General features: G+C 49.7%; 1 long non-coding RNA gene across 2 annotated transcripts; it reads right to left on the bottom strand.

Annotated features, from left to right (window-relative positions):
* Positions 1–2,239: 2,239 nt before the first annotated feature.
* LOC144165768 (uncharacterized) lies at positions 2,240–4,639 on the bottom strand. Of its 2 annotated transcripts, XR_013321513.1 has the most exons (3): positions 4,307–4,639; positions 3,588–3,771; positions 2,240–2,462 (listed from the first exon to the last, which is right to left on the bottom strand). It is a non-coding gene; the product is annotated as an uncharacterized LOC144165768 (long non-coding RNA). The 2 variants fall into 2 exon arrangements; XR_013321512.1 differs by lacking the exon at positions 4,307–4,639 and having other exon boundaries at positions 3,588–3,839.
* Positions 4,640–11,817: the final 7,178 nt, after the last annotated feature.

The following is an 11,817-nucleotide window of genomic DNA, read 5'->3' as shown; positions in this document are numbered from 1 at the left end:
GCCCCAGGGGCCAATTTTCTTCCTTCTGCAGACGCTGCCCATGGTGCCATTACACCGGCTTGCCTGGTAATGCGGGAAATTGTGGCAGGCTGACTTTTGGTTTTGCAGTTCTTGTGCTACATCTTAATCTGTTGGTCGCACAGGTGACAGTGGATACCCCCTGGAGCCATGGCTCGTAACCCCAGTGCCTGGTGACCACGCAGCGAGGACTCCAGCAGCCAGATTTAACACCGCTCATGGGTCAGTGCGGTCGGTTGTGGAGCGCTGCATAGGGCTGCTGAAAGCTAGGTTTCGGTGCCTGCAAAGGTACCGGACACTGCACTATGCACCGATCACGGCATCGACCATTGTAGCAGCATGTGCAGTGCTTCACAACCTCTGCTTGCACTATGAGTGCCCCGAACCCGACACCACTGGGGATGACGAGGAAGACACCAGCGATGAGGAAAGCACCGATGACGAGGAAGTTGCCAATGCTGAGAAACGGGAAGGGCCAGCAGGAATGGCACGACGTGGCAAGGAACAACGGGAGCAGTTGCTCTGCAGATTCTGATGTAGCCGCAACTCGTCCTAGGCTCTTGGTGTGGCTGCTCCGTCTTCAGCACGGCCAAGTGGTGCTGGGGAACGGTGTTGGTGTGGCTGCTCCGTCTTCAGCACGGCCAAGTGGTGCTGGGGAACGGTGTTGGTGTGGCTGCTCCGTCTTCAGCGCGGCCAAGTGGTGCTGGGGAACCGTGTTGGTGTGGCTGCTCCGTCTTCAGCACGGCCAAGTGGTGCTGGGGAACGGTGTTGGTGTGGCTGCTCCGTCTTCAGCGCGGCCAAGTGGTGCTGGGGAACCGTGTTGGTGTGGCTGCTCCGTCTTCAGCACGGCCAAGTGGTGCTGGGGAACGGTGTTGGTGTGGCTGCTCCGTCTTCAGCGCGGCCAAGTGGTGCTGGGGAACGGTGTTGGTGTGGCTGCTCCGTCTTCAGCGCGGCCAAGTGGTGCTGGGGAACGGTGTTGGTGTGGCTGCTCCGTCTTCAGCGCGGCCAAGTGGTGCTGGGGAACCGTGTTGGTGTGGCTGCTCCGTCTTCAGCGCGGCCAAGTGGTGCTGGGGAACCGTGTTGGTGTGGCTGCTCCGTCTTCAGCACGGCCAAGTGGTGCTGGGGAACGGTGTTGGTGTGGCTGCTCCGTCTTCAGCGCGGCCAAGTGGTGCTGGGGAACCGTGTTGGTGTGGCTGCTCCGTCTTCAGCACGGCCAAGTGGTGCTGGGGAACGGTGTTGGTGTGGCTGCTCCGTCTTCAGCGCGGCCAAGTGGTGCTGGGGAACGGTGTTGGTGTGGCTGCTCCGTCTTCAGCGCGGCCAAGTGGTGCTGGGGAACGGTGTTGGTGTGGCTGCTCCGTCTTCAGCGCGGCCAAGTGGTGCTGGGGAACCGTGTTGGTGTGGCTGCTCCGTCTTCAGCACGGCCAAGTGGTGCTGGGGAACGGTGTTGGTGTGGCTGCTCCGTCTTCAGCGCGGCCAAGTGGTGCTGGGGAACGGTGTTGGTGTGGCTGCTCCGTCTTCAGCGCGGCCAAGTGGTGCTGGGGAACGGTGTTGGTGTGGCTGCTCCGTCTTCAGCGCGGCCAAGTGGTGCTGGGGAACGGTGTTGGTGTGGCTGCTCCGTCTTCAGCGCGGCCAAGTGGTGCTGGGGAACGGTGTTGGTGTGGCTGCTCCGTCTTCAGCGCGGCCAAGTGGTGCTGGGGAACGGTGTTGGTGTGGCTGCTCCGTCTTCAGCGCGGCCAAGTGGTGCTGGGGAACGGTGTTGGTGTGGCTGCTCCGTCTTCAGCGCGGCCAAGTTGTGCTGGGGAACCGTGTTGGTGTGGCTGCTCCGTCTTCAGCGCGGCCAAGTGGTGCTGGGGAACGGTGTTGGTGTGGCTGCTCCGTCTTCAGCACGGCCAAGTGGTGCTAGGGAACGGTGTTGGTGTGGCTGCTCCGTCTTCAGCACGGCCAAGTGGTGCTGGGGAACGGTGTTGGTGTGGCTGCTCCGTCTTCAGCACGGCCAAGTGGTGCTGGGGAACGGTGTTGGTGTGGCTGCTCCGTCTTCAGCACGGCCAAGTGGTGCTGGGGAACGGTGTTGGTGTGGCTGCTCCGTCTTCAGCACGGCCAAGTGGTGCTAGGGAACGGTGTTGGTGTGGCTGCTCCGTCTTCAGCACGGCCAAGTGGTGCTGGGGAACGGCGTTGGTGTGGCTGCTCCGTCTTCAGCACGGCCAAGTGGTGCTGGGGAACGGCGTTGGTGTGGCTGCTCCGTCTTCAGCACGGCCAAGTGGTGCTGGGGAACGGTGTTGGTGTGGCTGCTCCGTCTTCAGCGCGGCCAAGTGGTGCTAGGGAACGGTGTTGGTGTGGCTGCTCCACCTTCGGCACGGCCAAGTATTGGTGCCTTGGTCTGTGTGCGTCATTAAGGTCCAGTGGAGTGACGTGGACTGTTGCCCCAGGCGTCACTCAGTCTCCACCTAAAAGTACAAAAAATAAGTGGTTAGGCGTGAGATAGTTGGTGTCGCCTATTAATGCGAGAGCAAGCACAGGTTTAATCAGCATGCTCAGCTTTGCTATGGTATCCTTAATTTTGATAAAGGTAGACTATAAAAATACCAAAGTGTCGACATTTTGGGGCACGTTCAAGCTCCCAACGTGGTTCACAATTACCCCGAAACCCTTCGCTACTGTACCCCTGATGGCCCAGATCTAGCTTGGCACGTGCAACTCCTCTAATTGTTTAACTATGTGACATTGCTTTGCAAGGTCTGTAGTTTGTGATTCCCCTGCCTGTGTTGCATGTGAAAGCTAATAAATGGGATAGATGGTCCAATTTCGGCTACGGGAACTTTTTTTTGTTTGAGGTGATGTCCAAGTAAGCCAGGTTTACCTATTGCACCACCTACAGCACTGCAGATAGAATGCAATAATATACTCCTACGTTGAGGTTGCTCTGAACGCGGCAGTGTCTGCTGCAAAGTCCACATGCCAAGTTTAGCAATGAAAATTTACGCTTGTGCCATACCTATTCAGCAACATGTGCAGTGTGATGCACTATGGGGGGCACACTCACATTACATAGCTTTCACTTCTACATATATTCCAGTTTTTCTTGAATGGGCTTCCAATGCGTAGTTACAAATTAGTTTTCTTCAGTTTATGTAAATGTGGAGATGCTTTGTTTGCAGGCATGTGCAATGCAAGACATGGTGGGTGAAGGTTCTTTCCACGCACTTTCCTACATGTTGCAACTTTGCTTCGAACTGTTTGGCATGTCAGGGAAGTGCTATCACGCTACAGATGCGGATTTATCAAAAGACTATGAATCTGCTATGCCATAACAATAGTGGTCTCCTGTTAAGGCTAATGAAGTGCATCATAACTCAGTTCATGCTAACGAGATTCTACTGTATTCTGCACAAAATGTATGCCTGAGTGCTGCTAGCGACCTGCACACATTCTGTAATGCAATGATGGTTCACGAATTGATCACCTAGCTACTTATGTTCTTGCACTCATAATATTGCCATTTTATAAATGTCCTAGGCAAGGCAGCACTCGTCCTGTACCTTAGCATTCATTCACACAAGCACCTTTCTTACCATTGCGGGTGCTACTTGTTTGCGGTGGCTGCCTGCTGTCCCGCAGCTCTTGCAGCATTTCCTGTAGCACCAGCGTCTGCTGTGCTTGAGCATCAGCGAGACGCTCTTGCGCTTGGGCCAGGCGTTCCTGAGAGCCAGCCAACAGCTCAATGGCCCGCACGAGCTGGTCACTCCGCACCGCCTCCTGTTCAGGAACACAAAAGAGCCACTTAAAACAGAGGAAAGGCATCGGAGTTCTGTTATTTTGAACATCAATATTACTTTGGGTAGCTCACAGAAATTTGTCAGTTTTTTGTCCCATTGTTCGTTTTTGTAAAGAGTGAAGCAAGAACAACGAAACTAGGACATGATTTTTTTTTCATGTGGTATAATAGAAGGCACTTGTTTTTCCACAGTCTCATAGCTCCAGTTTTGCCATTAACCTGCACGGATATGAAATAGCATCCTGTGAGGCGTTCTACATTGTAAATGATAATGTTCACTATTTCACACAGCAAAAAAAGCCGAACTGCGGGAAAGTGACGTGAAATCGCGTATTTCATCGCTTGTAGCTTTAATGTCAGTGTGCCTCCCTGTGCGTGCTTTCCTGTTACATTTCTATGTTTACTTGACACGTAAGGCCTATTCATACTTACAAACTACAGTCACAACATTTTGCTGTGCCCAGTTGCGCCCTTGTGAACACAGCATGCGTAATTATAAAATGTTGGGTACGCAACTGCTTCAAGGTGCCGCTGAAGTGCCGCCCTGCACTCTTCCTCGGCAGCAAGCCGCTGGCGCTGGACTGAAATCAAGTGCCGTTGGTCTGCTGCCAAGGTGGTCGCAATATCGTGCAGGCTCTCTAAGCGTGCTGTCCTTGAACCACCGTGGCGGTTTGCTACAGCCCGAGGAACGGGTCTGCGGCGGCGTGGTGGGGTGAAGCGGTGCGGTGGCGTGCGGAGCTGTGGTGGCAGCCCACGGTTCGGTGGAGTCCGTGGCGAGGGTGGTGAAGCCTGCCTGCTGCTTGACGGTGAACTTCGTGAAGGCAGCCACCGTGTCCGGCTAGTGCTGGGCTGCTGCAGGGCTGCAAATGAAAAACTGTGCATTTGTGGTGTGTGCTCCCACAGTCATTCATGCACTAAAATTTGTGAACACAGTTATCTCAATTATTGCCGAACATATGCTGGGGAACCCGTAACAAAATTGTTGAAAAGTTCCATCGTCCGCAAAAGTATGCAGTGCTCCTGGCTTCCAAACATTTCCTTACGTGAACTTTGATTAGTCTTCATGGTTGCAAGTCGGCAAGCACTACTGGTGAAAGTCTGTTTATTCAAATGTTATTTTTATGCCTTAGTGGTACCGATAGTTTTTGAATGGAGCTTTGTCAGTTTAAAAATGAGGTGTCCCCACGAGCATGAGTTTAGGCTGGCCTGGCGCAATGTACAGAATAAATGCAATATAGGGAAGGGCAATGTGCGATAAAGGATAAGGGTGGAATTCAGACTGCCTTTGATTCACCCATAGGAAATGGTAATTTATTTTGCGAAATGTAACTTGCATACATGCACGGTCACTCTGTGCCGCTGCCTGTGAAACAGCACTGTCATCACTGAGTAGATGTCTAGCACCAAGAAAAACTGTAGCAACATGAAGCATTTAGCATGCTTCATTTGGGGGTATTACATACGCGAAGCCCTCACCTGGCGATGCTGGTGGGGAAAGAGGCGGGGCCAGGCTTGGCACATAATTGTGGTCAGCCAGCGCCTGGCAGCCAGCCCGTGGAGACACTTGGGGTAGCGGGTGGACAGCTTTACAACAAAGTGACCTCAGTTAGGGCATGTACTGTAATATGTGTCTCTAAGCGAGACACTGATGTCTACCTCTCGTACCTGGTGGGTGGTCGGGCGATGAGCTGCCCGCAGCAGCGTTCTGATCCTGCAGCATTTGCGAGGAGCCCTGGGCTGCTGACATGCTGCTCAGCCTGGCTCGTACGGCCGCCTGCGGGCGAAAATGATTTGTGGTGTATGCTGCAAGCCTCGGCCTTTTTATTAAGGCATGGGTGTCGCGCTTACGCGAAGTGGACACCTTCGATGCTTATCGGGCGATAGTTACGACAATTGTCTTAGTTTTCAGGCAAGTTGCTGCAGTTAATGCAGCAACTTTCCTGCCCCTCCCTTCATACAAGCATCACTTTTTGGCATATGAGGCAACTTCTCTTGTTTATGCAGGATGACTTCTATATGCATTAAAAAAAATTGATTGCCTAATACAGCTTGTTTTTTTCCTCTGCATGATGCAATAATGTACATGTGATTTCACATTGGAAGATGAACTCCCCACCCAATCATAGTAAAAGCAATCAGTGATCAGGGCATTTTCCACCCTTGAATGGCAAAACAAAGAAAAGGTCACCGGTGGGACCACCAACATTAGCTTCCAGCTTGACAATATAAAGTGTAACATACAATCCCAGGACATTTTTCTGCCTAAATGCCTTGCCAACCTTTCAATGTCCACCAAAAAAAAATGATAGAGAATTTCCCTAATGTAAGAAAGATTTCCAGGAGCATGTCAGGCCATCAGTACTTCACCATAATTGCCAAATGTGACACTTTCATTCAATTTTTTTTTTCATTGTTTAGGCAGCTACGGTTCCATAATCTCAGCCTGAATGCATGCTTCTATTTATATCAACACTTTGCTACTTGCCTGGGCGACAGGGAAGGCACCAGGTCCACGACGTGCCGGGAAAGAGGGGCCACCGCCACCCACAACCGACTCGAGGCCAGCGATGTTGACAACACGGACAGTGTCGTCGTCCAAATTGTTCAACATGCTGGACTGCCCCGAACCTGTGACCCTGTCATGGAAACGAAACATTGGCATGTTTAGAAATTGTTAAGCATTAATATTACGGACAGGGGCACGCACATATCTTGCATGCGCACAGAAACGTAGTTTGACAAAACTTTCTTGGTCATAGCAAAAGTAATAGGTCCCAACGAATTAAGTGGACTAACTTAAACGCTCTCATGCGACCAAGTTCTTTTATGACAATAACAGAGGCTCTTTGCCGAATTTCTGGCATGAAACGTTTGTCTTGTTCAAAAGTTAAGCTTACGTTTTGAATTCTGTGCGACCTATGAACCTTTGGCATGGCCTAGAAACTTTTGACCGGCTGTAGTTAAGCGCATGTATCCGTATTACTACTGGGGCACCGCCGACGCACGTGCATGCGTAAATTTGATGCGCGCGAACGGCATTTGCGGAGAACTTCTTAGTTTGTCACACCTGAAGTCGGCGAAGGCCTTCGCTGCCTCAGCTCGTGCCGCAGCCACACGATGACGCCAAAAACGCCGCCAGTTGTCGACTGAGCGTCTGCCTGGCCCTTCCCTGTTGAGGAGCCCCGCCAGGGAGTCCCACAACTTGGTCCTCAATTCGGGCCTGAGTTCACTGGCCTCCCTGCCGAGAAGTGGCTGCTGGGTCATGAAATTTAACATGAGTTCCCACTGCCGTGGGCTTATGCGGGGCCCGTACGGACCGCGTTGGCTCAATGTACCACTCGTCGAGGGTTCGTCCATTGCGCAAGTGAAGCACGTGGGTTTGAAGCAGACGATATAGCTCGGTGATGACGATGGCGACACGGATAACAAAGATACGTCCTTCGAAAACATTTTTGCAACTAGAAGAAAATGCTAAATAAAAAAAAAACTCTGGCATTTTTTTACAATACCTTTAACATTTTACAATCGCTGTCAAACCTTTTTATTAAAAAAAAGTTTTTTTGTTTTGTATGGTTACCAGATGAGCATGCTACCGACTCTAATTTTGACCAAACAACTGTGTTTTTTTTAATACGTTTCAGCACTCACCTTTATTTTTTTAATATGCGTCAGCTGTTTTGCTTTCATGCAGTTATAAAATTAGTTACCTGTAATAAAACTTTTATAATAGACACGTCAAATTACGCTACATGTCGTCAGAGCTCTTTGTGCATTACGTCACTAACTGCTTACGTCGTGCTTACGCAAAAAAACATGGACGAAATGCCGGCAATTTGTGCAGTCGAGAATAGGGCCCTCGCTCTCTTTTGGATCAACGTTACTCGATCGCCTAGTGGTGTTAACGCCAATTTTGACCAGCAGAAATATGTTTCTCTTGCCAGCCTTAGCTACCGTCTTAATTTTTATAGCAAATGCAAGTGTTTTTATATCTTTTATTCTCGATATTTGATATCTTGGCTGTGATCTTTATGAGTGAAGCGTCAATAGCACTGCATGTCGTCATAGCTATTATGTGCAAAACGTCACTGATTGCTTACGTCGTGCTTACGCAAAAAGACATGGGGAATTGCCTGGGAATTTGTGCAGTCGAGAATAGGGGCCTTAGTGCAGCGTTTATTGGCGTTGTTTTGGCGATGAATAGCGCATGATTTCAGCCGAACCTTATCTTGATCGGGCCCGTCAAAGATGGGCGATAAAAACAGCTGAGCTCGTAGCTGTGCATGCAAACGTCGGGTGTGACCGAGGAACCGCGCATCGCGTTTCGCTCAAGATAAGCTGCGTCTTTATCGAGCCAAAAATCGTGGAAGGGCAGTGCTCGTGCAAGCACCTTGCTACGGTTCTCATCCACTGCGACGACTAAGCCATCATTCACACAGCCGTCCCTTTCGCTGTCACGTGCACGGCACCGCCACGTCCGGAAACTGCGACGGAGACGTAAACGGAGTAGCGTTCGTACTGGAGCTCTCCGTCAGTGTACAGGGTGGTCTGCCTAGTGGTCACTTTAGCCTGGAATTGAGCGTGCCTAATCTGAAAAGCAAAAAAACGACAAAAAAAAAATGAGTGGCTTAGATTTCTGCGTGTGCTCACTTTTTGCTAAATGTAGCCGTAAAAATTTGTTTTCTGATTGGTTGGTTTGGCAGGGGGCGTACGTGGCCCCGTCGCGTTGACGGAACAGAAACGTAGAGCTCGGCTTCCCGTCACCTTCGCACCGTTTTCGGCGAGAAATCGCCCGAGAAACCGCCGCCCATGACGGAAGACGGTGACGTGACGGGGTGAAAAACGGCTGTGTGAATGAGGGCTAAGTCGTGCAGTTTTAACTACAACTGTTCGGGCTGTGACAGAGCTTCGCCGTAGCCTCATCATTAATGATCTGGTGTGAGCGCAAACTGCAGAAAAATATATGTCGGAAGAAACAGGGCAACAAGAACACTTTCGGTGTTTTATTCCTAACCTTTACGCTTCTATTCCTAACCTTTACGCTAACCTTCTGGGCGCGATGTGCGCCCAGAAGCGGACCAATCGCATATGGCTAGAGTTCAGACGAAAGCGCGTTCGCAAATAATGCTCGACGGGTTTTCGCTTAAATCTCCGCAGATTTTTAGATTGTGCGTAGTGGGCTCCGTCGCCTTCGCGGAGGCTGTATTTCGGATTGTGGCGAAAAACGGAAACTCCGTATATTCCAGGTATGGGCGTTCGCTGCGCCAATTTCTGTAGCATCGGCAGGAAGGAATGTCGGTGCTTCATCATCAGCGGCGAAATCAACGACAATCATCTTAGAATTTAAACAGCCTTCCATCTCACATTGCATTAGCAATGACCAGTAAGTTTGGTATATGGTGTGTCATCGTGTGTATAGTTCCGCAGTTCCGCCTGTTTTTTTGCTCACTGTTATATCTGCCTTCGGTTTGTGCGAAACCAACATTGTAATTTATGTCGCATTATGGTCACGTTGAATGATTTGAAACAAATATCTCAATTTACAACTGTGTTGCTCTAATATGTATAAGGAGTTAGTTTTATTCTCGTGTTTTATCTTTGTATAGTTGACTTTCATTACTCTACGTGTTGCATAATTCAGCCACACACAAGGGTTGTGGCTTAATGTTTGTATGTTAAGTTTGTATGCTTAATCTCACGTTATCAGTAATCTTACCGCTACCTGGCAGGTAAGCCACTTTCTCACCTATGCACTTTGTACATCAGAGCTAAAAGTAAACATCCTGGGAGACTTAACTGAACAAGTTGAGCAACCGCTTTGTATGAGTTGTTTCGCCGTAAGCTGTTTTATTGACTTCTTTTCTTGGTATCGCGTTGTAGTCAGATGCTGTATAACGACGTAAAAACGGGTGCCTTCGCTGAGGAACTTATGCATGATTCAGTGCCGAAAAACAAGTGGACTATTTCCAGCAAATAATAGAACTTTGAGTTAACATGGCTTATTCGACGAGAGCTTGCAGTACTGCAAGTGCGCAAGGGATGAGTTAACAGGTGTTGAGTGTAGCTATTCAAGAATATGTATTTTCTGTAAAAGTAACGGACACTTAAGTACAACTTGGTGTTTGTTGTTTTTCAGGCATGGACTGCACCGGCATGGACTTTTCATGGGCAACTGGCTGTATTCTCTCATATAGCCCGTAAACAGACACTAGGAACTAGTGTGGGCAATACGGAGAAGGAAGTAACATTCCAAATATCTAGGGTGTAAACAAATTTGTTTACAAGTGCTCCTGGTTTAACTTGAACAGCCCTGTCAATTTTCACTCCAGCTTGAGGCGCCAGTTCCGCATGGGCAGTACCAGTGCCTTGCTCTTGAGGAGTGAAAGTGTGCTCCTGTGTGCATCCTGCAAAAGAAAAAAAAGAAAAGAGGAAAAAATGAGAAAGGAAGTTGTGGTGCCAGCTGAGGAATACTGTTTTTTTTTCAGGAAACCAGCGCAAAGAAGCTTTGCACTTTACTGTGACCATGAAGATAACATACAGCTTTGTTTAACCGAAAGGTTCAAGAGTCCACAACTTGCTGCAGCTGTGGTCGATGGCAATTTTGCAATCATCACAAAAGAGTGATTGCTCCATAGAGTGGATTTCAAATGATCCACGTACTGCACTTTAATATCATGTGGCAAGGGGTCTGTGACATATTTGAGGGAGAGACCAAATATTAGCAGTCAGAATACTGACTCGACATGCCGTAATGAGAAAAACGAAAGATTGGAAGCACTGATCAGGCTTTTTATGTGTTACTGCGCAGTGTTGTAGCAATAAGATTTGTTGGATGGATGAATAGTCTGGATTATTTGAGCTTGACGAACCCCCAGTGCCCTTCCAAGAAAACAGCAGGTGCAATTTGCGCATTTTGTTATTTCAAAAGTTTTTGCGGTGCAGCGGAATAGACATTCATAGCGAGGAGCCGAGGTTCGGTCCCTACCAGGGGAAGCGGTTTTCTTTTCGGAGACTCTGTTTGGATGCGTGACGCCAAGACCCCGTACGAGCTCCAAAGACAAGCCGGACCCCTAAAGTGCTCCACACTTAAAGGGGCCCTGAAAGGCATTTTGAGCACACTAAATGAAGTAGCGCAATCGTTAGATTGGGTCGTCAAGGTCATCTGGGCCAAGTATTACTCTTTTACGCGCAGCGGAAAGCTCACACTTTTGTTGCAAAGTTTGTCGCTTTTTTCTCACCCTTTCCTTCGTGTTTTTGGACGCCGCCATCTTCACATGTCTACATCATCGATTCCCAGATGTTCGTCATGAGCTAGACATCCTGCTATTGGGCGGCTTTTTCACGCACTTCCGGCAAAGAGATGAGTCGTCTGCTCAGCGTCGACTCGCCGGCTGATCTGCCAGGGGAGTGTCGGAGTGCTTGGACATTTTACGACAAACGAAACAAGTGTAAACAAACGCTTAACCGTTCGTATTGAATGCAACACGGCCATAACACGACATGGATATTCTCTTACCGGAGTACGTTCCATAAAGAAAGCGTTGAAGCCCCGTGGCACTTCTTTCGTGCAATCGCAGAGAACGCCCTGAGCCGAATGCCCGGGTTTGACGGATACATTTTTTTCCACTTCAAAACAATCCAGAGATGCGTTTCGAACGAACACAACGTCACAACATGCGTTGCAAGTCTGAACCGCGATTGACAGACGATGGGTTGCCTCCTCCTGCCCGTCGTAAATTCGGCACTCACCTCGCGCGCGGTTTGCGGGGACGAACAGCAAGTCACTCAACTCTGGCGCGCAAGCCGAGATGGCTTTTAGCCACGCACACTGCACATACCCCATGCGAGGTTGAGTCGTACGTCGCTCGAGAAAGATAATCCAGACCATGGGAAGCACTATCCACCCGCAGAAGCGCAACGTCGCATTTCATCGCGAAACAAAGGCGTCCACAACACACACACCATCGCCTCCTGTAATGCCAAACGCATCTCACACTTCCTAATGAGAGTGAGTGGTACGCCTGCAGTGC

Source organism: Haemaphysalis longicornis, unplaced genomic scaffold (genome assembly GCF_048455015.1).
Source record: "Haemaphysalis longicornis isolate Haplotype H1 unplaced genomic scaffold, Haemaphysalis longicornis Haplotype H1 scaffold_15, whole genome shotgun sequence".
Lineage (NCBI taxonomy): Eukaryota > Metazoa > Arthropoda > Arachnida > Ixodida > Ixodidae > Haemaphysalis > Haemaphysalis longicornis.
This window is presented reverse-complemented; position numbering and strand designations above follow the sequence as displayed.